Source organism: Canis aureus, chromosome 17 (assembly GCF_053574225.1).
Source record: "Canis aureus isolate CA01 chromosome 17, VMU_Caureus_v.1.0, whole genome shotgun sequence".
In the NCBI taxonomy this organism is placed as follows: Eukaryota; Metazoa; Chordata; class Mammalia; order Carnivora; family Canidae; genus Canis; species Canis aureus.
The window spans coordinates 58123821-58149054 of NC_135627.1; the positions used below are offsets into that span (position 1 = coordinate 58123821).

The window sequence follows — 25234 nt, forward strand, 5'->3', positions numbered from 1 at the left end:
AAGTAAGAAAGAAGAAATAGTGAGATCGCCCTACCATAGGCCAAGCACAAGGCACTCTACATGCCTTATTCCACAACTACCATATGGAGTAGATTAGCTCATTTAGATGGGAAGAAATCTATAAAATCTATTAAGGATCAAATAAGTGAATCAAACTTCAGGATCTCAGAATTGAGACTCAAATAACTACATGATACCAGAGGGCCAGATGGAAGGCTGACCTATCTCATGGCAGGTCTTACAAAGGATGGACAACAGAACAAACAACTATGCTCAGAGTTGCTGAGGCTATTCTGGGCAGGTGTTGAGATCTAAGGGACTTTCATCTTGGGGGAGATCTTGTTCCATTAAAGTGGATCCAGAGGATCTGTTTGGTTTGGAGCAGGATTCAACGAGCAGCTGGAGATATAGAGAATGGGATGTAACCCTTAATCAGAAGAAATGCATATATTAGAACAGAATTAAGACTTCATAGAAGCAGGCCAGGGCCCAGTTTAAGGCTACAAACAGACCCAGGAGTCAGAGCCCAAAAGAAGAAAGCCCAGGTACACAGCTATGTGCTGCAATGTCATGGGTATTTGAGAGAGTCCATAGCAAAGGGGGTGAGGTGGCCAGGCCATCAGAGAATCCTAGCTCAGGAGAACAAATCATTGTCAAGCCACTGGTTGGTGGATCTGAACCTATCTCTTCAGGTACCAGCTCCGGTTCTGCACATGGCTAAGGTTTCAGCTTAAAAGTCCGAAAGCCTGCCATTCAGAGAAGCAGAAAAAAGCTTTGAGGAAGAGGGCACCTGGGTGACTCAGTCAATTAAGCATCTGACTTTTGATTTCAGCTCAGATCATATCTTAGGATCATGAGATCAAGCCCAGAGCCAAGCTCTGCACTGGGCGTGGAACCTGCTTAAGATTCTCTTTCTCCCTCTCCCTTGGCACCTCCACCACTCAAAAAAAAAAAAAAAGCCTCCAAAGAAAGCAGACACCTCAAGCAGAAGCTCGAGCTATAGGCCAATACTTGGTGAGGAAAGCCAAGATCCCAATTATCAAAAGTGAGGACTAAGATCAGGGTTATCTGATGCTTGTTCTCAGTGCTGAGCTAAAACTCCTATGACCTCAGGATTCCTCCCAGGGATGAGTGCAGGGCTGAGCCTCAAGGTGGGGCCAGGTAGGCAGGACCACAGACAAGAGTGCGGCCAATAGCACAACTGGTGCTAACCCACCTCCGAGAGGAAGACCTGGACAACAGAGTCTATAGACCAGTCAGTCAACTTCTTTGTTTATCCTTCCACTGAGATTCCTCAAACTGAAAGCCCAGCTTCATCAGGGTTCAGGTGCATGGGCTTGATGCACTAGAAATTCTCCTGGAAAGCAATATAAAAACTGAATTTTTGTGCATTGTCTGGTATTTTAAGAGACCTAGTGGGATTTGTTGTTGAAAGGAAATAATACAATGAATTACTTTGCAATATAAAATATTACCCCTAATTATTATTATTTGTAAATCTGGTTTCAACCCATTGGATTTTCTTAAGTAGAACATCCATTTAATCTGATTTTTTTTCTATCAGAGAGTAATATATAAGAATAACACTTATATGTTATTAATGTTATTATATATTAGCATATATTAACATATTATATATGTTATACATAAGTACATGTATATATGTTAATATATAAGAATCTGACATTTCTAAAAAAGTAATAGATGCTAATGCTAATACGTTTTAATTTTAGCAAGGTTTCAGTTTTAATCCTTACAATATATTCATTAAACTAAAAAGTATGTTCAAAACCAGTAAACCTGACTGTACACAGAATTAAACCAGAAGTCTTAAAGAACGGATTCCTGGGCCCCACCTCTTGAGCTTCTGACTCAATGGGGAACATAGGAAGGTGCCAGGGACTTCCCAATGGAAATTGATGGCTTAGAATCCTTTGTGCAGCCATAGAGATTGAGAACGGATTGAGGTTACCCTAGGGATGACTGTATTGCTTCTGCTCCAGGCCCACCCTCCCCCAGTGTCTGTGGGAAAGAGATCTCCAGCTTATACTGAACATAGTGATCCCCTCCTGGGGACTACTGGCCTAATGAGGTGGTCTCCAGAGCCAAAGGGTGGGCATTTGCTCTGCAGTCTGATATGGAAGGCCCTGGTCACAGCTGGTCCCTGGGCTCTGGGAATCGGCCTTTAGGGAGGAGGCAGGATGTGCCATTGTGTCCAGGGGGCTATGAGCTTCATATAGAATTCTAGCTGAGGAGCTTTATATCCACTTATATCTTATCTAAAAATTATTAGAAGAAAACTAAATACGCTCCTGTGGTAAGTAGAATAATATCCCCACCCATAATAACGTCCATGTCCTACTCCCCCAAATTGTGATCATGTTAGGCTACTTGGCAAAAACAGGGCTCCACACCCAGTATGGAGCCCAATGAGGGGCTTGACCTCACAATCATGAGATTGAGATCTAAACTGAGATCAAGAGTTGGGACCCCCCACTGACTGAGCTACTCAGGCTCTCCAAAAACAAATGATTTCTAATCAGCTGACATTGAGATACAGAGATTACCTTGGATTATCTGGGCAGGGCCAACAGAATCATAAATTTCCTTAAAAGCAGAAAGAGGGAGGTAAGAGAGAAAGAGAGCCAGAGAGCTAACAGCATGAGTAGGACTTCACATTGCTAGAAAAATGGGGCCACGAGCCAAGGAATGTGGGTGGCCTCTAGAAGCTGGAAAAAGTAAGGAGTAGAGCCAGAATGGAACACGGCCCTGCTGACACCTTGATTTTAGCCCAGTGAGACTCACGTCAGACTTCTGGCTTCCAGAATTGTATGATAATCAGTTTGTATTATTTTAAGCCACTACAGTTGTTTGCAACAGAAATAGGAAATTAAGGCAGCAGCCATGACCAAATTTAACAATATTTTTTTCCCTTCAGAGTCAAGAAAAGGAAAACTAGAACTTAAAATCTGATGGCCTGCCACCGCTTTTATTATTACAAGGTCCTGCAAACCATCTCTAATATGTAACTTCTCTTCAAAGAGGCAAAGAAGATTCTGTATCTAAGGTGACCAGGCTCACTTGTTGGGCCAAGTTTTTAACACAGTGTGACAGGGTTTTTGTAGGATCCAGGATCCATATTTTTAAAATCTCCTTCGGTGTCTCTAGCATGCAGCCAGGTTTTCAAACCACTGGTCTAAAATTTAAATTCTAAACCACATAATTACGAGTGGCTGCATGCCTAGAGAATGAGTACAGTAGATTATTATTAACCTGGGAGGACATAACAAATGTGGTGTCCACAGAGATCGGGGCTGGTGATGTAACATTTCATCAGTGACCTGAATAATGGAATGGTGAGCATGCTCATTAAATGTGAATGTGGTACCAAAATGGAAAACAGGCAGAGGAGGGCATTTTAATTAATTAATGAGGGTTGTTAGGATGGAGAGCATATTGATTCAAAGGACAGGTGACAGCAGGGTGAGGAAGTGCCAGAGGAATTGCTCAGAACTCAATGAAGCTCAGTGAAGACAAATACAGAATAATATACATTCTGTGGAAGGGAAGGAAATAGCACAATGACAGGCGGGGCAAGGGAAGATGGTAAAATTAGAAATGGATCCCTGGATAAGGCTGAGCCCGAAATTAGGTGGGGGGGTGGGGAGCAATGCTGGGGTGAGGGGAGGTGCGGGGCAGGAGGCAGCTTGGCCTGGGCCTCACATTCTCATTGGCCCTGAAATTTAGAATTCTGGCAGCACTTTGGTATCCGATAAAGGAATTTCTTTATTAATGTAAACATGTAAAGCTCACCCACAGTTTTAAATCCCATTTTTGCAACTTCCCCTTTTCTGATATATTGGGAGCCTCAAAAACTGAATGTCTCTTATCAAGATCATGGTGGATCACAAGATTGGATCAGGACTACAGGGTATGAGGCAAGCATAAGTGTACAGCTGTAGAATATTTTTGGAGAAGCTCACAGGGAACAGGGAAGGTCTCTACCAAGCAGAGCTGTGGGAATTAGAATCCAGAAAGGAAAGGAGATGGACTCTGGTTTTCTTGAAGAAAATATTAATAGGTTTTGTTTTGTTTTGTTTTGTTCTTCATCCCCAAGAGTCAGTTGTACATACCCATAATCTATAGTGTTAGTTCTACAAGGCTTGTCATGAGAAACAGCAGTCCCCATCCCTCTTTACCATTTCCCACACTTAAACCTTTTTCTTTTGATATTTATCTCCAGGTCTCCAAATTAACAAGCTTGAAATGTGTTTTGCCCTTTCAATGTTAGCCATTTTCTGATTTGTCTCCAGGATAGAAGATAAGGATTTGATGTCTTTCCTCCTGCTGCTCCCACCATATACGTTCATCCGTCCCCCTTCTCCATTCTCTCAGTTCCATGATGCTTTCATCTGTCAGTGTTTGTGTTAGGGTGACTGTAAAACACTATTCACAGCTGAACTGCTGTAAATCATGCTGACTTCCTTTCCCGGACACCTTGTTGTTGTCCTTGGGGCCAATAAATCTCTTATTTTTTGTTTGTTTCATTTTCTGCACCTTTATATTTGCCACCTGCCAATGTCTGCTCTCAAGACATCCAGAATCTTTAGGATATTAGGTACTCTAACAATTTCTCTCCCAAATCCCTCTAATGCACTGCAACCTGGATCTGAGGCAGAGCTCTCATCCTGGGATCTCCCTTTACAGTCACCCCAGGGTGCTTTCCTCCTGGGTTAGCTCTGGTGTCCTCTTTTCTTATTTGCTTCATGTTTTGACACATGTGCTGGGGACTTCCTGAGGTAGGGGCATGGAAGATAAATTCTTGAGAATTTACATGCCTGAAACATTTTTAATCTACCCTGACACTTGATAGATAGTTTGGGCTGGGTATAGAATTCTAAACTGGAAATCATTTTCTTGGAGAATTTTGAAGGCTGTTGCCATCTGGCCTCTAGGGTTGCTATAAAGAAGCCTGAAACCATTCTGACTCATCATTGTCTACATAGGAGCTATTTTCTCCTCCTTTTTGGAAGCTTGTGGTATCTTTTCATTGTCTTCCTTGTACTGAGATTTCACACTGGTGTGTCTTGGTATGGGTCTATTTTCAATCTTTGTGTAGGCATTTGGTAGCCCTTTTGTTCCAGAAACACATGCTCCTCTGTGGTGGGAAATATTTTTGAATTATGTCCTTAATGATTGCCTCTTCTCTGGTTTCTCTGTTCTCTCTTTTCAGAAATTGTATTTTCATGTATTAGATCTTCAGTTATGGATTCCTCTTTGTTCTTATCTTTCATTTCTTTCTTTTTTGCTCTAATTTCAGAGATTTACTCTTCCTAAGTTACTAACCTTTTTATTGAATTTTAATTTTTATCATCCTATTTCTAATTTCCAACAGGTCTTATTTTTTCCCCACATGTTCCTTTTTCTAATGTCATATACTTATTTGATGGTTACATATCTTAGCTCTGAGGATATTAGTCAAAAGGTATTAGATGTTTTCTTCAACTTGCATGGTCTCTCTTTCCTCTAGGTTGCTTTCTTCTATTCATTTTGGTCTCTGTATTTCACGTAAGAAGCTCTCCTAAATGTCTGGGAAATCTTGACTGTTTGCTACTACTTAAGAATGGGGGTTGAACAGCTAAGTGGAAGTTCTGAATCTTAGGGGTTATTGATCAGAGGCTGGGCTGTTTGCTTGGAGGACCCCAAAATCAGTGCCTTTTTTTGCCTCTTGGGGGGACCAAAATGCCCAGAGAGAACTCTTGAGGGCTTATCCCCAGAGACATCATTCCAACTTCCAGCACCAAGGGAGCAGAGCAGGGAAGGAGCCATGTCTCTGTCTATCCACTTCATCCCTCTGCTTTCCCTAAAGCACTTGTCCTCATCTCTGCCTGATTTCCTCCAGTCTACAGACCCCTGATCCAGTCTCTCTGCAGTGGGGAAAGGAGTACAGGCCTGATTCTGCAGAGAGGGGTGTGGATCTGGGAGACTCATTGTTTTCTAAAGGGAGTTTGAACCACTCCTTGTGGTTTTATATGACCCCCACATCACTGCCAATTAGTGCTGCCAATTCCTGAGTCTTTAGGACATTCTGGTTAGTTTCTTGAGTTTCCCCACTGCTAACTTAGGATTCAGTTTTCCTGTCTGCTGTGTCATTGGCCACATTTCTTACTTTTCAATTTCAAAATTTTTGTTACTATGAGGAGTTAAAAATGTTTTAAATTGCTATTATTTCTTCCCTTTGAAAAATTAATTTACCATCATTTTACTGAGGTTACACAAAAAAGCAGAAGGAGACATGTGCATATTCAATTCCCTATCTTTATCCAGAAGATTTACTTCCCACTCTTTTTCCTATAGTTTTATCTTTAAATCAATATTTATTTGTTAATTATTATTAATGGCTTTTCTTTTTATGCTAAGACAATCTAGTTGCTTTTTTTCAAAGCAGCTATAAGAGTTTAGCAAGTAGGAACCACGAAATAATGATCAGCTTTTTGAAGGCTTTGAGAGCTTCCAAATGCTGACGTCTGTACTTGGGGCATGTATATGCATGTGCATTTACCAAGGACACAGCTGCAGCCTACCTGGGGAAGATCATACGCCACAAATGATGACCCAGGACCAGTAAATAGTAATGCATCTCTAAGAAGGAAACAAAGTAGGTCAAAATGAGTCAGCATCTGCAGTGAGACATTTCTCTATCTCGGGCTGGAGAAAAATTTCTAATTTGGTTGGACACTTGAGTTATCCCACTTATATTTACTTCTCTGAAGCAGTTGTCTCCATTTTTTTTTTTTATTGTGCATCCTTATAAGAAAAATGTCTTTAACCCACCCTCAAATATGTACATTTATTTGCAAATTATGCATGTCTTATGATATCAATATTATTATATATAGCATTAATACACATACAAGTAGAAATCTTTAAAGGATGCCATAGAAAATCAATGAAATTAGAAGTTGTAATATTTCCTTTCAGTGAATTGTCTTGCACACTGTGGATCTCAACAAGGATGAGGATCAGAACACCTGGGAATGTTTTTCAAAAACCTCCTACCCAGGCCGTATGGGTATTCTGAATTAGAACTTCTGAGCGTGGGACCCGGGCAAGGACATGTTGAAAGAATTTCCCTGCTGATTCCCATGTGCGCCTCTGCTTAAGAAATACAGCTCTACAGATTTAAAAATTAGAGCTCTTAAAAAACTGTAAATAATAGTCAAATGCGTACCCTGAGTGTAAAGAACAGGCAATTAAAACCGGGAAATGCATAGCTTGATTAAATGCCCGCATTATCACATGCCTCACAAAACTTTATCTTCTTCCCTTGACTCCACTGTTTCTTCCTCTATGTCTGCCTCTTCCTTCCCTTTTTAGTATGACTTTAACTTTTCTATTGTAAACAATAGTCACCCATTGTAGAAAGTAGAGATTAGCAAAAAGAACAGAAAGACTCATCTATAATCCTACCTTTCCAAGATAACACTTAAAATTTCTATCTATGGCCTTCCAAACCTTTATGCCAACAAATACTTCAAAGGGGGAATCTTACTGCACATGCAGCTTTTAGCCTCACTGTTTTATTCCCCACTTGGTAATTACATATTTTTTCATAACAATAAGAACAAAAGCTCCAACTGGAGCAATGAACTGTGGTGAGAGCCCTGACCCCCAATGCGAATGGGCAAAGTAGGTAGTGAGGCTGGCGGCTCCCTGTGCTCAGAGGACCTGCTGGGTCCCCCACTCTCATTCTTTCCCTTCCTCCTTCCGGTCCTCCCTTAGTGTCTCTCACTCTGATTTCTACATGCCCTTTCTCTTTTACCTTCCACCCTCATCTCTGTTCACTAAAGCAACCAAGGACAAGGGTTAATATTTGACAGAATTCAATGTCCTGACAATTTGATGAGGGACACGTAACTAGGGAGCTGGGGAGACAGCTGCACCCCCTCTGCAAAGGGGATTTTCTGAGCAAGCCCAGGCAAGAGCCCTCTGTTCTTGATGACTATCTGTTATTTCCACTTGGGAGCCCAAATTAAAGGTGCTTGTTTGCCTTGGAGGTAAGGTGTGGCCAGAGGCAGCCACCAGCCCAGGTTGTCAGAGAAAAGCCATTTCAGGGAAATTGCATTTCTGAAATTGAAACTGAGGAAGGTGGAACTATAGTTGACACAAGGCAGGGACTGAGAAGGAGGCAAATGATGATATGGAACAAACCAGCTGCAGCACTTCCACTGGAGGGTAATCAGTTTCCCCACTGGTGTCATAAAACCAGTTGCAGAAAACCAGTTCCTCTTGCTTGGTGGCAAGGTGGCAAGAGTCCTCTGAGCGCTGGTTACCCTCTCCGGGCTCCTCAGCCTGCTGCCAAAGAAATTTCCATCTGTAGTTATTAACCAGCTGTTAGGAAAATCTCTGAACTTTGAAAACTTCTTTGGGCTGATATGAAGGAAAATAAGCACTTGCCACCACCATAGAGCCAAACTGTGTTTTCTAGAAGTTGTGGAAAGTTATTGTCTTCATTAAATGCAAAGCATTGCCCCCAAACCAACAATGTTCTTGGGGATGAGATTGTCATTGGCTCCATTGACTATGAGAGGTTGCAATAGCCAGCTCTTTAAAGGCATTCTGCTGTGGAAGGTTCTAAAAAAGAAGTAGAAAGTGAATTGTTCACCCAAGCCCCAGCAGCAGCTTATCAGCTATCTGTTGCAGTGGGGTGTAGCGTACTTGTGCTTATGCTCTGAAGACTTGTCAGAAGGACAGCAATTAAGTGCTTCAACAGAAGTGTTAGTCACAGTGGGTGGGACACTCCCTGTCATCCTGCAGAAGCAGAGCCAGAGAAGCTCATGATAGCTGAGGAGAGGGAGGGCCCCCCCCAACACAACCTCTCCCTTTTCCCAGCAACAGCTGCTTGATAAGCAGCACTTAACCATGTGTACAAGGTCAGAAAGGAGGTGAGAAATGGAGGGAGAGATATTTTGATGCAAATATGTCCACAAAGGATCTCTCATAGGAAGAGAATCTCTGGCCTGTGGCAGAGTCGAAACAAACAGACAAAAAAGAAATGGAAAATTTCTTCCTTCCCCGCAGAGAAACAGATTTCTTACGTGGTGTGGAACCTGACCTTCCATCATTAGTGACTCATTCCTTTGCGTATTACAGGCAACCTGGCATTTAAGAGGCCTCTGTCAAAATGCGGATACAGTCAGAATCCTTGAGAGGACTTTCACATGAAGAATCCGAGCAAACACACATAGTCCATCCCCCCAACCCTACTATGACCATGACCTTTAGCCAATAGGTGGTTGTCCAATTCTCTGGTATCTTAGTCACCTCAGGTGGCTATGACAAAATACCATAGACTGGGTGACTTAACCAATAGACATTTATTTCTCGCAGTTCTGAAGGGTGAAAGTCCAAGATGCAGGTGCCAACAGGCTCGGTTTCTGCTAAGAACCCTTCCTACCTTGTAGATGACCACTTTCTCACTGTGACTTCATAGGGCCTTTTTTTCTTTTTTGAGGTGTACACAGGGAGAGAGTAAGCTGCCTGTGTTCCTCTTCCTATAAAGATACTTATCCCATCATAAAGCTTCCGGCCTCATTACCGCATCTAACGTATTTATCTCCCAAAGAGAGGCCCTACCTCCCAACACCATCGCACTGGGGATCAGGGCTATAGTGTATGAATTTGGGGCATCAGCCCTTAACACCTGGCTTCTGACACGACTTTTCGGTAGTTAACTTTAGTTCTTCTTGCCTTTGTGGTTAGAAAATGATTTCATTGAGGAGGTTGATTTGGTTCCCACAGTCGTAACCAACAGTTAAGAATGAAAGCAATGGAAAACTGGAAATAGTTGTTTTAATATTTTGACACTTCAAAGGAGAGCATATACAAGAGCCAACACTGTTGCTTTTGTCCACTGAATCCATGGCCTCCTCTTATATCCCGTCTTTCTTTTCTCCCCCCTTCCTCTGCTAATACATTCCCCTTCTTCTCCTCTTCAAGAAGCCAGCATTTAAGAATGCTATTTGTGTTTATACTATGCTTAATGGTTTGTCTCTTTTTTTAAAGATTTTTAAAATTTATTTGAGAGACAGTAAGTGAGAGAGAGAGAGAGAGAGCATGAGCAGGGAGGAGGAGGAGGAGCAGAGGGAGAGGGAGGAGCAGACTCCCCACTGAGCAGGGGGCCCGACACAGGACTCAATTCCAGAATACCCCCTGCCTGCCACCCCCCCCCCCATCATGACCTGAGCTGAAGGCAGACACTTAACTGACTGAGCCACCCAGGTGCCCCTATCTTTTCCTTACATAACTAGATTTAATATTTTACTTAAAGCCAGCATGTTTGCCATTTTTACTTGATGGACTAGTAGCTATGACAGGAGAAAAGGTCTTGACCCCCGTCTCATGACCCTAAGAGTGATGGAATTGTGCGTCAAGTGCTAAGGGCCACAAGACCTTTTGACAAGTAATGATTAAGTGTGAGAAGGCAGTAAGAGGTGAGTTGGGGTTTGGAGAAAACAAGACCAAGGACAAGATTTCTCTACCTCCTCCAACGATAAGTTTCTATTAGGCTAAAATCAGTCCTGATCAATAACCTACCATGGGGACACAGCAACCAAAGATGCCATAGGTTGCTCTCTATTTTTACTCGCCCTGAGATTTCCCCTGTGGGAGACGATGTAAAACGGAGCCCAGAGTCACTCTGTGGGTTTGGGACAACACAGTGAGCCTCTCCTATTGGCTGGCCTCCCTTATCCCACCCAAACAGGAGTAAGTGAAATCAAACTGAAATTTTAACACCAAGGACCCCACAAGGGATTAAGAACTGACTCAGGTGCCACATCAGCAGAGTATGTGGACAGAAGGGGGAAGGCCACCCCAGGTTCTCCAGGTACTGAGGAGCGCTTTGGGTGTTCGAGTTACTTGTATTTTCTTTTTTTTTTTTTTTTTTAATTTTTATTTATTTATGATAGTCACACAGAGAGAGAGAGGCAGAGACACAGGCAGAGGGAGAAGCAGACTCCATGCACTGGGAGCCCGATGTGGGATTTGATCCCGGGTCTCCAGGATCGCGCCCTGGGCCAAAGGCAGGCGCCAAACCCCTGCGCCACCCAGGGATCCCGAGTTACTTGTATTTTCAAGCCCTGGCTGGCCAAGCCTTCTTCCCCCCGATGTGGGGATGTCAATAGGCCGCCTGTCCCCTCCAAGTTCTGCTCAGCAGCTCAGGACCCCATTCTGTGGAGAAGATGCAACAAAGAATAAGCAAACTGCCCGGGCCGTTCACCCCCACAGACCAACAGGGCCTTGTGCGCTGGTCTGAGACCACTTCTGGAGACCAGCATGTGACCGAGTCACAATCTCTGGCCACTCCGTCAGCTATCTGCAGTTCCTCCTTTTTTTTTCTTTTCCTGACCTCATAAACAATGACCGTTGACAGTGTCACCGTCTATAGATCCCCAGCCAAGATTAGCTTTGGCTAGGAGGAACCCTTCCAGCCTCCAAAACCATGGTCAAAATGTTTTCTTTATGTGTAGGAAATTTACTTTCTCTGAAAGAGATTATTTAATATGTTATTCACCATTCCTGTTTTTGTTCTCTGCAGTTATAATAATAGCAAAATCGATGTTACCCAAGAAGTAGACACAGAACTTCTTGATAAAGGGAGGAAGTAACCAAGTAGTTGAAAGCAAAAAATGGCTTAGTTCTGCAGTTTCTGCTCTCATTTGTATGACCCCCTCCTCCTCAGAAGACAAGAATATAAATATATATATAAATATAAATATATATATATCTGTTTCCCAATTGTCCTAAGAACTTGTGTGTTACCTGCCCCATCCCCTCCACACACAAAGATGTTTTTTTTTAAGATATTTATTTATTTATTTATTTATGTATTTATTTATTTATGAGAGACACAGAGAGAGAGGCAGAGACACAGGCAGAGGGAGAAGCAGGCTCCACGCAAGGAGCCTGATGCAGGACTCGATCTAAGACCCCGGGATCACACCCTGGACCGAAGGTAGATGCTCAACCACTGAGCCACTCAGGTGCAACTACACAAAATTCTAAATAGGAAATTAAAGCAAACAGAAATCTATCGGGTCAAGCAGGTGGCTGTATGCCTGTACTGTCACTTCCCAAAGACAGCAAAGGCTGGCTCTCTTTTGTCTACATGGCAGGTACCAACCCTTCCAATTCTCTCTTCTATAAATGAATATCTAAAGGTGACATTTCAAAACAGCAGAGGAAAAGGTGGATTGCTCAACACATGGTATTGAGGAAACTGTATGGCCACATAGAAAAAAACATTGAAAGAACAAAATCCATATGAAGCAGAGATTTAAATATAAAAAATGAAAATGTAAAAGTACTAGAGAAAATTGGGTTGCATTTTTAATAGTTTTTTGATGATTTTTGGAGTGAGGAAGTATCACATAAAACCAAGAGGCCATAAAAAATTCAACTACACAAAACTGGTTGATTCAATTATATTAAAAAATTTTAAAAACAAACAAAAAGACCCTCATGGGAAAAAAAACCACCAGAAACAAAGCCAAAAGATAAATGACAAAACAGGAAGAAAAAAACAAAAAAAGGTATTTGAGGACAATTTCCTTCAGATACAAGAACTACTAAATTTTAATTTTAAAAGTACCTCAAAGGGAACCCTGGTTGGCGCAGCAGTTTGACGCCTGCCTTTGGCCCAGGGCGCAATCCTGGAGACCCGGGATCGAGTCCCACGTCGGGCTCCCGGTGCATGGAGCCTGCTTCTCCCTCTGCCTGTGTCTCTGCCTCTCTCTTTCTGTGTGTGTGACTATCATAAATAAATAAAAATATAAAAAATTAAAAAAATAAAAAATAAAAGTACCCCAAAATCTAATAGAATAAATGGAAAAAGATCGAAGGAGATAGTTTACAAAAAAAAAACAAAAAAACAAAAAAGATACAGAAATGGCCCATGACCATATAAAAAGATGGGCAACCTTACTCATAACTGGTCCTACGATACATCCACATGAATGCAAAAAGGGGTATGTTCAAAGTCATTCAGAGTAGCTGCTTGTATGTGAATGTGAAAATAAGGAGGTTCTATATGTACTGGAATAGAACCATCCCTGATACGTTTTGTTAGATGAAGAAAAACAAGGTTAGAGCTGTGTGTGTGTGTGTGTGTGTGTGTGTGTGTGTGTGTGTTTAAAAATAGTCTAAGGATTGATGTATTTAAGAATTTTCAGAAAGAATACCAAAAGATCCATTACCCTGGGTTTTCTCTAAGGAAAGAAAACTGGATGACTGGAGAACAGAAACAGAGGGACGCTTTTCATCGGATATTTCTTTGTACCTTCTGAATGTAAACGTGTTACCTTCTCAAAAATTAAATATGATAATGAATAAAGAGGCGACAACCATGAGCTTGAATAAACTTCAAAAGGGATGAGTAGGATGGTGAATTTTATGTTCTATGAATTTCACCTCAATTAAAAAAAAAATGAGCAGGATTCCCAATAGGGAGATAAAAGCCAAGCCTGTTCCTCCTCCAGTGTATCTGTCTTGGGGCCCTTCAGGTGCTGGTAAAGGTTTAAAAACTGATTTCTAGAGGAAAACAATGATTTGTAGCATTTGTCAGTTTCTGTGACATAAATATTCCCATTACTTGATTCCTAGACCCTTCCTGTCTCTTCTCCTTATGACCCATTGTGTCCTTACTTAACCAGTCCACTCTTCCCCCACTGCGTAGAAGTCTCACAGTTTGGGGATGGATCCTTTCCCTAGGGGGTGATTCCTAACTGGTCTAACCCAACATGCAAGTTGTTTCCCATTGGTGTATAGAGATATTTATCTCTTGAGACAACCAGGTGGACCCTGGGGAGGTCTGGAGACCCAAGGCGCTCGCTTTGAGCCATTCCAGTCTGCCAGCCATACATGCATCATTACTTGTCAAAAAGGTTGGGAGGCCCTGGTCTAGGGCAATTATAACCTTCCCTTCTCCTTACTACTGACCGACTCAAGCTAAGTCTATTAGTGCATGGTATTCACTAATCACTAGACTAGCCCTAATACGGACCCATGACCCAATTAAGGCCAATGAGACTTGAGAGGAGTTTTGCTGGAGGCATTTCAAAAGTTTCCCACTCTTCAAAGAGTAATAGGAAGATATGATTTCTCTCTTCCTCATGCAGACGAGGCCTGGGACTGCTGCAGCCACCCTATCAAGCAGCCTGAGAACCGAGTCAGCAAAGGATGGAGGGCCAAAAAGATGGCCAGAGCCAAAGCACTCCACCCTATTTCTGGTTTTCCTATGTTGTAAACTAATAAATTTATTGTTCAAGACACTTTGACTTAGATTTTTTGTTTCTTTTCATTGAATATATGCTTTAGTAACATACTTTAACCGTCTTTTTAAATGCTTTTGCATATGACTATAGCTTGTTGATCATCTATATTTAATATTTCTATTGATATTTTACCCTCTTGTGCTGGTTCACTTTATGCTAGAGTTAGGCTATAGTCCTCTGTCATTCAGTCAAACACTAATGTAGGTGAAGGTATTTTGTATATGTGATTAAAACCTACTTAAATTGATTTTAAGTGGAGGGGAATACTTTTTTGATAATCTAAGTGGGCCCCATCCAATCAGTTGAAAGGCCCTAGAAGCAAAACCAAAGTTTCTCTGAGGGAAAAGAAACTCGGGCTGTGGAATTGCAGCATCAGCCCCTGATCAAAAATTTCCAGCCTTCCCTTCCTGCTGACCTGCCCTACAGATTTCAGACTTGCCTAACCAGCTCCACAGCTGCATAAGCCAACTCCTTGTAATAAATATCTCTCTCATAATCATAAATAAATAAAAAATAAATAAATAATAAATACACACATGCACACACACACACACACACACACACACACTACTGGTTCTAGTAGAAACCAGAGTGATAGCAGTCCTTTTTTTCCCTTTACATACTTATATCAATTTGATACTGTATATTTTGCATTTATTTATACATTTGTCATTATTCTTAGTTACACTGTAGGCTTTAGGAGCACATAAGTAATTCCTAAAGTAGGTCAGAAGTTCTGCACATTTGAAAGATGAAAAATGTTGTTAAATTACCTTCTCTAAAGGTTATATCTATTCAAACTCTTACTTGAATGTAGGCTTTGTGTCTTTGTATTACTATGTGTTCTTAGCACATCGTAAGTGCTCGGTAGATATGAACAGAATTCTAGAAGGAGAAACATGGATTAAGGTAGAAAGACATAAAGATATGCTAGACCAGAGAGTTCTTTGTTTGACTCAATCACTTTTTTTTTTAGGTCTCTTTTCTTCCATAGGTGACATGAGAATTTGGAATGATTCACCCACATAGTACTTACGTTGCAGCAGCCCCAAAAGGCAGACAGAACTCTGAATTCGAGGTCGGACCTGAATTTGAAAATTCTGTGTAACGTTCCACTTTGTGACCTTGGGCAGATGTCTTAGCTTCTATGATCCTTAGTTTCCAAATCTGTAAAAGGAAAGTGATAACCTTCCAGACTGGTGTAAAGATCAAATATATAAAGAGCCTATTGGAGTTATAATAGGTCTAGACACAGAGGTTATAATAAGGTCCTTTCCCCAAATTTTGGAACAAAAAGCAGCAACGCTCTAAGAGCCAACCTGTAAACAGAGCACATAAGGCATCTGAGCAGAGATGTGGGGTGACCCTGAAAGGACAACAAGACACCAACCAGGCTGACTTTAGTAAAATACCTAAAAGAGGCTATACCCACCAGAAAGGATTAGTCAGGGATAAAAACTAGAAAAAGTAGAGTCAGAGACAAAATGGAGCTGTGCCACTGAAGCCTTGTCTCATTAGGCCCCAAAATTCCAGCTAAAAGGTAATTGCACTTCTAACAACATCCCCATCTGGCTGTCCAAGCTTAATGCCATTCAGTGTTTCATGGCGTTTTATGTGCTGTTTCCACGCTGAGCAAAACCCTTCTGATAGTTTGGGTTCCTCCACGGCCTGTCTCTAGGAAGTAGTCTCTGGTCAGAGTCACCTGGCCAGCCAGCTCTCCCAAAACCAACATCTCACTCAAACACCTGCATTCTTTTTTATTGTAGGGGTTAGGCAGGACAGTCTGACCCAGATGGCAGAAGAAACAGCAATCACATTTGTGTCTAATTCACAGCTCTAATTAAGATGAGAAAAAGAAAAGTAGAGCACGAGAAGAAATTGTCCACGAGCTGAAAATTGTGAAAGCTCCCACGTGTGTATGGGGATGGCAGCCTGTGAACCTTGCTTTCAACATTAAGCTGATCTCATACCATCTCTGTCAGGAAGACAGGGCAAGTATTTGTCCTGCTTGTTCCTGAAAAGACTTAAGGTAGGCAGGCAGTAATGGCTATCCTCCTTGACCAATGACAAAACTGAAGTGGTAAAAAGAACAGATTTGTCCAGGATCACATAATTGTTATATAGAAGTCTAGGAACCAAACCTTCATTTTCTCAGTCCAAATGCAAAGCTCTGGCCAAAGAACCAAGCTGAAGATGAGAAAGGAAGGGCATTGGATCTAAACAGAATGCCAAGTTGGAAATACTTGAGGATGGTGGTATAGTTCTCTTAGATTTTTAGATCTTAAAACTCTTGAGTTGTTTTAGATTTTTTATTTATAACATAGAGTGTATCCAATTGTAATAGGGGAACACTTTTGATTCCAGCCATAATAGAGTAGCTTGTACTGAACCAACTACCCTGTTGAAAACAGCTATTATCAGCTGCACAGAATATATAACACAAGCTGGGATGCCTCAGTCGGTGGCTCCCTTCAGCTCAAGTCATGATCCCAGGATCCTGGGATCCAGTCCCACATCAGACTCAGCAGGGAGCTTGCTTCTCCCTCTACCTGCCGCTCCCCCCACTTGTGCTCTCTCTCTCTGACAAATAAAATCTTCAAAAAAAAAAAAAAAAAAAAAGGAATACATATCACAAGCATTTGAAGGCACTGATGAGCAACCAATGCAGACAATCCCTAAGAGTAGGTGAGCTCTGTATTCACCCCAGCCCGATTCACAGGGCAAGGAATAGGGTAAGTGGTAGCTACTCTATTCTTCGATTGGGCTGCGGAGACAGATTGGAGTTCAAAGTTGCCAAAGTGGCTGGGACTTAGGTGGTAAAACCTCACATAGGGGGGAATTGCCGACAAGTGAACCCGGGAGGCTAGGAGCAATCTCCTATTGAGGTGTTTGCTAACTCCCAAACTAAGCCAGCATAGCCATGACTATAGGAAAGCTAACGGAACGCTTTGTACAAAGATTCTGCAGCAGCATGGAATTGAACAGATTGAGGGTGGAGTACAAGGTTCACCAACTTGGGATAGCAATACCCAAATCTCTGACTGAGACTCCAGGAAGACCATAGCTTGGTAATGAAGGTAAACCCAAAAGGACCAACCCTAAGAAAGCCTAGAACAACCCTTGACAGGATTAAGGTGATTGGCCTGTACCATCTGCCCTCCTTTTAGAAAAAAAGATGAAATAACCCAGAACCTCTAAAAGCTAATAACCAGTAAGCTAAAATAGGAGGAAAAAATAAAATTAAAAAAAAAAACAAACTTGATTCTTCTACCAAAAAAGGAGAAATAAAGCAGTAAAGAACAGAAATAGAAACATATAACAAGATAGTAAATATAAACATTTCAAGAATTACATTAAATCTTAATAGATTTCCAAAATTAAAAGACCAATTAAAAGACTCCAATTAAAAGACCAAAATTGCTTTTGGATAAAAAAGCAAAATCCATGTGCTATTTACTAGAGACTCAATTTAAATATAAAAATAAAAAGATTTAAAGAAAAAAGAATGAAAATAATATGCCATATAAACACTAACCAAGAGAAAGCTGGTAGAGCTATATTAATATCAGTCAACAAAGACTTTGGGGGAAGAACTATTTCTAGAGATTAAAAAGGGAAATTTCATAATGATAAAAACGTCAGTCTACATAAGATAAAACAGCCCCAAATTTGTGTGCACCTAATAATTTATAATGTATAACTAATTTGTGGAAAATGTAGCATAGTTTCAATATATGTTAAGCAAAGTTGACAGAACCAAAAGAAGACATAGATAAACCAATAATCATTACAGGAGATTTTAGCACCTCTTTAAATAGCTGATAAAAGAAACAAAGAATCAGCAAAAATATAGAAAACTTGAGCAACACAAATAATCAAATTGACATAATTGACATATTACAGAACTTCATACTTAACAATTGCCACATACATGCTGTTTGTGAGAGCATATGAACCCTTATCAACATGGACCACCTGCTAGGCCATAAAGCAAGTCTCAAACAATTCCTAAAGAGTGAACTCATAAAAAAATGTGTTCTCTGACCCCAGTGGAATCAAACTAGAAATCAGTAACAGGAAGATAACTAGACACCCCCCATGTGTTTGAAAATTAAGCAGCACATTTCTAAATAGCTTGTAGGTCTAAGAAAAAAAATTGCAGTGAAATTATAAACTATTTTAAGGGCCCCTAGGTGGCTCAGAGGTTGAGCACCTGCCTTTGGCTCAGGGCATGATCCCTGGGTCCTGGACTCATCCCCACAGGGAGCCTGCTTCTCCCTCGGCCTGTGTCTCTGCCTCTTCCTCTGGGTCTCTCATGAATAAATGGGTAAATCTTTTAAATAAATTAATTAATCAATTAATTTAAACTGAATAATAATGAAAATGTGACATACCAAAACATTTGGGATATAGATAAAGCAGGGCTGAAAGGGAAATTCATAGCTTTACGTGTATATATTTGAGAAGAACAAAAATTGAAAGTCCACATGAGTTTAGCTTCCATCTTATGAAGCTAGAAAAAGAACAGCAACTGAAACTCAAGAAAATAGAAGGAAGGCAATAATACAAATAAGTGTAGAAATCTTCAAAACAGAAGACAGATATGCAATAAAGAAAGTCTACAAATTCTAAAAGGGACTTGAGGTGCCGACCTTTGTTTCTGAGTAAAGATCTGTTTTGGTTCTTTTTCTTGGTCTGTTTACATTTTGTTTCCTTCTATTGTCCTACTGCACGACCTAGGGGTTTTAGTATGTTGTTAATTAGGAGCGGTGAGAGAGGATATCTCGACTTTTTCCTGACCTTAAAAAAAAGGCATACAGTTTCTCACAATCAAGTAGTATGTTTGATGTGGGATTTTATAGATGATTTCTTTTTTTTATCATGTTGCGAAAGTTCTCTATTCCTAGTTTGTGCAGAGTTCTTGTAATAGAGAAGTGTAAGATTTTGTCGAATGCTTTTTCTGCATCGATCGATATGATCATATGATTATTTTTCTTTACTGATATAGTGGATTACATGGGTTGATTTTCAAATGTAGAACCAGCCTTGAACTTCTGGAATAAATCCAACACGGTCGTGGTCTATAATTCTTTTCGACATTATTGGATTCAATTTGCTAAATATTTTGTTGATGATTTCTGCACCTATGTTCATGAGAGCTATTGATCTGTAATTTTCTTCTTGTAGTATTTTTATCTGGTTTTGGTATTAGGGTAATGCCGGCCTCATAGACAAGTTGAAAGTAAAGTTTTGTTTTTAAAAGTTTTCTGGTGAGTGCTTGCTTCAGCAGCACACGTGCTAAGATTGGAACAAAACAGAGAAGATTAGCATGGCCTCTGCACAAGGATGACTTGCAAAATTTGTAAAAGTTTCCTTGAGAGATGGGTGGGGGTGATAGTTGCGTAGTGTGAGGAATCTATTTAATACCACTGAATTGCATACTTAAAATGCTTAAGATGATAAATTTTATGCTATGTATATTTTGCTGCAATGAAAAGTTCCCTTGAGCTTTGGCCGTGCTAAGTGGTGGTCTGGGTGAGACCTAGGCCTTAATCGAAGGCTCCAGAATGATCTGGTGAAAGCGAAGCAGTAAGGCAGGTAAAGATTCTGGAACCAAGGATTGTAGGGAGTAGCTATAGTTGTTTGCTCCCCTGCTAAGCAAAAATCTAATCGGGAAGGTTTTTTTTTTTTTAAATTTTTATTTATTTATGATAAAAATTTATAAAATTTTTATTTTATTTTATTTATTTATGAAGGGGCCTGGGCCCCTTCTCTCACACACAGAGAGAGAGAGAGACAGAGACATAGGCAGAGGGAGAAGCAGGCTCCATGCACCGGGAGCCTGACGTGGGATTCGATCCCGGGTCTCCAGGATCGTGCCCTAGGCCAAAGGCAGGCACCAAACCACTGCGCCACCCAGGGATCCCGGGAAGGTTTTATACACAGTTATGAATATTAAATTAACAATGCAAGATAGTATTTTGGCAAAAAAACAACTCAGAGACTAAATGATGTAGGATTTGAGAAAGGGATGTTGCTAAGTCTTTTTCTTCTCCTAAACTAACATTACTCTTTCTTTAGCTCTTGCCCCACCTATGTGGCTGAGTGGGGCGGTAGGTGGGGTGAGTAGGGACACTCTGCTGCCATAGTTACAGGAAAAGTTTCAGCATTTTACGCTCAGGGAAAACGGATGACGGACTGAATTTCAAAAGCACATTGTTCTGTGGAAGGCTGACAAGCAAACCTTTGTAACGTGGAGACAGGTGGCTCATCAAGTTAACACTAGGCACAATTCTGTCTCAGGTAGAAACAGGAGCAAGAAATGGTCTGGACTTAGAACAGACACCTCAAGCCCCTAAGATTTGTGGTTAAAGCCTCATTACTCAAACTTTACCAGTTTGGCAATGGTGTCAAAATTTGGTGCTGCTGCTGAATTGTACTTTCACTAAAGATGATCTCTCTCTCTCTCTCTCTCTCTTTTTTAAAGATAAAGGGTGTTTTTAAAGGCTTCCCTTCTCTGATTTCTCAAAATGCCATTAAATACATATTAGTTACGTTTTTATGAAATAATCTTATTTTACAGACTATTGTCTATTTTAAGACACCATCGATTATAGTTCACTGTTAAAACACTATTTAAAAAAACAAACAAACAGGTTTTTTTTAAGCCACATTCTAATTTTGGAAGTAGTAAATATGAAAAACGACCATCTCAGAGTCAGAGAAACTCTGTAGCCCAATTCCTCCTCCGTGACCCGTGCAAGCCAGGTGCCTCGTGGACAGCACATCCCCTTCTGTGTCAACACCCCTGAAATTCGATCCATCACTCCGACAATTTCCGCACCCAAATCTATCTTTCTTTCTTTCTTTCTTCCTTTCTTCCTTCCTTTCCTTTCTTTTTTTCTTTTCTTATCTTTTCTTCCCTCCCCCCCTTTTTTAGATTTTATTTATTTATTTCTGAGAGACTCAGACAGAGGCCGAGACCCAGGCGGAGGGAGAAGCACCTGCGGGGAGCCCGATGCGGGACTCGATCCCGGGGCCCGGCGTCAGGCCTGGGCCCAAGGCAGCTGCTCCTCCACGGAGCCCCCGGGGCCGCACACCTGCTCCAGTTTCCGTGCTCCACTCCGGTTTCCATCATGAAGACCTTGCGCAAATGGAGACCTTGGCCCGCTGCCCTCCCCGCACCCCCACCCCGGCCTGCGCATTGCGTCGCCCACGGTCCTGCTCCTTTTCCCTCCTGGACCCGGTGCAGCCCCGCTGCCCCCCTGCCCGGCCCTCCCCCGCCCCCCAGCACTGCAGCCCCCAGACCTCTGCCTGCCCCTCCCTGCCCTCCGCAGTGCCCCCCCTTCCCAGGTGGCCCGAGGCCCTTGGGGCGAAGCCTGGGCCCTGCCTCTCCAGCGTCCCCGGGCCCGCTCCCCGCTCCCCGCTCCCCGCTCCCCGCTCCCCGCTCCGGGAGCGCCACACGGACTGCCCCGGGCTCGTCGGGAGTCGCGGCAGGTTCTGCCCTGCGGGACACCCCGCTCCTGCCCTGGGTCTGGGCCGCCTGGGCCTGCCCCCCAGGCTTCAGCGGCCCGTCGCCTCCTCTCGGAAGCCCTCCCTGACCGCACTGCAGGAGGAGCCGCGGTCCCCTGCTCTGCGTGGGCCGGCACAGCGGGCCTTCATTCCCGCAGCACAGGGCACCCTGGCCCACCGCGGCCCACCCCGCCCACCGCGGCCCACTGGGACCTACCCCGACCCACCGCGGCCCACCCCGAGCTACCGTGGCCCACCGGGACCCACCCCAACCCACCATGGCCCAGCCCGGCTCACTGCTGGCCCACCCCAGCCCACCCCAGCCCGCCCTGAGCCACTGCGGCCCACTGCGACCCAGCCCGGCCCACCTCAACCCACGTGGCCCAGCCCGGGCCACCGCAGCCCACTGCAGCACACCCTGGCACATCCTGGCCCACCCCAGCCACCGCGGCCCACCGGGACCCACCCCGGCCCCACAACCCACTGTGACCCACCCCGGCCCCACCACTGCCCACCCCAGCTCCCCCCATCCTGGGCCACCCGGGTGTGGCCAATCGCCACCCACCCCGACCCCCCGGTGGCACACCCCGGCCCACCCTGTCCCCCATCCCTGGCCCACCGTGGCCCACCCCGACCCACTGTGGCTCACCCTGACCCACCACAGCCCACCCCGACCCACATGGCTCACCCCAGCCCACCCTGGACCAGGGGGCCCATGCCCACCCACCCTGGCCAGGCCTGTGTGAGCCTGCCTTCCCTACCACCGAGGCGGCTGCCTTGAGCTGCCTTGAGGCCCGGCAAGCCTCCTGAGGCTGGATGATGGTGCCTGGAGAACTCGGTCAGGGAAGAGTGAACCAGCCCTCACAGATCTACCTGCCGTGAGCATGTAGTCCTGAGTCTGTCTGCTGGCTTCAGGTCCCAGCTCCCCCAGTTATTGGCAAGGGGACTAGTCACCTCATCTTCCTGGGTCTTAGTCCTCCCTGCACCAGTGGGCAGATGAGTCCAGGGCCGTCCTGTGAGTTGGGGCAGCTACCAGGACTGAGTGAACTGGAGTGTGTGTAAAGCACTTAGGACACTGCCCTGCACACTGAGCACTTGAGCATTTGTTATTATTAGTATTACCCCATTTATCTGCCTTAACAACCTCAGGAGGAATGATAATTGGTAAAGTGGGGACTATATCCAGTAAAAGCCTCTAGAATTTGAGGATGTGGTGACCAAAAGGTCACCATCTGGAGATGGAACCACCCAAAGTCAATATAAAAAAAGCCTCACATCAGCACTCAGCTGAAGTAGTCTTTCCTCCAGACAGAGCTTGGGATCCATCCAAATGAACCGAGGTAGCAGATGTGTCTCCAGGCCCAGACTCCAAGATTAAAGACATAATGCCCATTAAGAGCACTTAGAAAATCATAAAGTATGATATGAATGTTTGTGGTTGTGATTCCTATTATTAGTAGTAGAGTAATTCTATTACCTAATCAATGGTATTGTGATCTGACCGCCTGAAACAATGCAATTGCTTGTGATCACGAAAACGTATTAGTAGGGCAGAGAAGCCGAAGAGCTGGGAAGGATGTTTATCCAGCACAATCTCATCAAGAGGGATGCCCGTATGAGACCAAACTGGTCAAGTTCACGGACCAAAGTTTCTCCTGACACCATGCAAATATTTTGGTTCACATTGTCCATGGTTATCACGCAAGTACTTTTCTTTTGACCAGCTTTGCAGACACTGGGAAAGGGAACCACTTGGAAAGCAATCCCTATAAAGCGAACAAGTGAGTATCCATTCAGCAAACACTTAGGGAGCCCCTACCATCCGGCTGGCACCATACAGTGGTAAGTAGCTCCTGCCCTGGTGTTACAGTCCAGAGGAGAGAGGGGCAAACAAGTAACCACACGAATAAAACCACAACTGCACCTTGCACTAAGTGTGTATCAGGCTAGAGGAGTAAGAGAGGCTCTTCTGATACTTTACGTGGAGCCGGGAGTCAACCAGCTGATGGAACCAAAGAGAAAACTGTCAGAAGACAGCGAAGAGTTTGTCGTGTTTGAGGATCGGAAGGGCCAATACAGATCGGATGGGGTCAGGGGAGAGAAGGACCACAAGGAATGACCTGGAGAGGGAGGCAGACCAGACCACAAAGGGCCACAGAGGCCACTCAGAGATGATTTGGAATTATTTGGAATGCAAAATATAAAGTTAGGACGAGATATGATGACGTTTGTGCTCCTAAAAGATCCTTCCATTTGCTATAGAAAGTATGGGTGAGAGGGAGGATTGAAGTAGAAATGGAGAGACCAGGTTGGAGAATTTTGCAATAATCCAGTCAAGGGATAATGGTGATGTGGACAAGAATGGTGGCAGTAGGCAGAAGGGGACAGCGTTGCCATATGCCCAGGAATAGGGTTACTAGACCTTGTTGATAGACTGTGTGTAGGGGAAGAGCAATTGGGTTGAGGAGGTGCCATCCATTCACCAATGAGCAAGGAGGGACGAGGCATAGACTAGATGTGGCCCTGGGTGGGAATGTCGACTTTATGGAGTGGATAAGAGTTCATCTTGAACACGTGACATTTGAGAAGCATGTGAGCTCTCCCAGGGGAAATGTCAAGGGGCCCTTTAGATTCACAGCCATGAAGCTTCGTAGAGATCCAGACTGGGCCCCGAACATTTGACTGTCACCGGTGTGTAAAAACAGTGTTTGGGATTAGAGAAGTGACGCAGGGAGCAAATGCAGAAAAGGAGCCAAAAGAACCACCAGTCTCTTGTGAGCTATAATCTCAGGATTCAGAGTCTTACAACCCATCAACTCTGGGTGGGTTAATAAGGTTGGGTTTCTGAACCAGAGCAACTCAATAATCATTTCTTCACCCATGGTGACTCCACTAAGACAGCTAGCCTAAACCAGCGGCAGAGCACTCCGTCTGTGACAACTGTATTCTAAAGCCCAACTGATTTCATTATTCCCATTTTACAGAGGGGAAAATGAGACTCTGAAAGTTTACAGGATTTGGTTAAAATTGCAGAATCACTCATAGGGGGAATATAAGAAATAATGAAAGGGATTATAAGGGAAAGGAGGGGAACTGAGTGAGAACAATTAGGGAGACAAACCATGAGAGACTCCTAACTCTGGGGAGCAAATAAAGGGTTGTGGAAGGGGTGTGTGGGGGGTTGGGGTTAACTGGGTGACAGGCACTGAGAAGGGCACTTGATGGGATGAGTACTGGGTGTTCTATTATATGTTGGCAAAGTGAATTTAAATTTTAAAAATGTAAAAAAATAAAAAATCGCAGAATCAGTGAGTGACAGATGGGACTAAGACAGGGCATGTAATTGCAGCCAAGAACTCCACCCACCCTTCAAGGATTAAGCCCCATTG

The 25234-nt window shown here is 43.2% G+C and overlaps 1 long non-coding RNA gene and 1 other non-coding gene across 2 annotated transcripts; one reads left to right on the plus strand and one right to left on the minus strand.

Annotated features, from left to right (window-relative positions):
• Window positions 1–11118: 11118 nt before the first annotated feature.
• Window positions 11119–22882, minus strand: LOC144288075 (uncharacterized). The gene is made up of 3 exons (XR_013356024.1): window positions 22719–22882; window positions 15370–15500; window positions 11119–11232 (listed from the first exon to the last, which is right to left on the minus strand). It is a non-coding gene; the product is annotated as an uncharacterized LOC144288075 (long non-coding RNA).
• LOC144288195 (U6 spliceosomal RNA) lies at window positions 19608–19709 on the plus strand. Its single transcript, XR_013356168.1, has one exon. It is a non-coding gene; the product is annotated as a U6 spliceosomal RNA (small nuclear RNA).
• Window positions 22883–25234: the final 2352 nt, after the last annotated feature.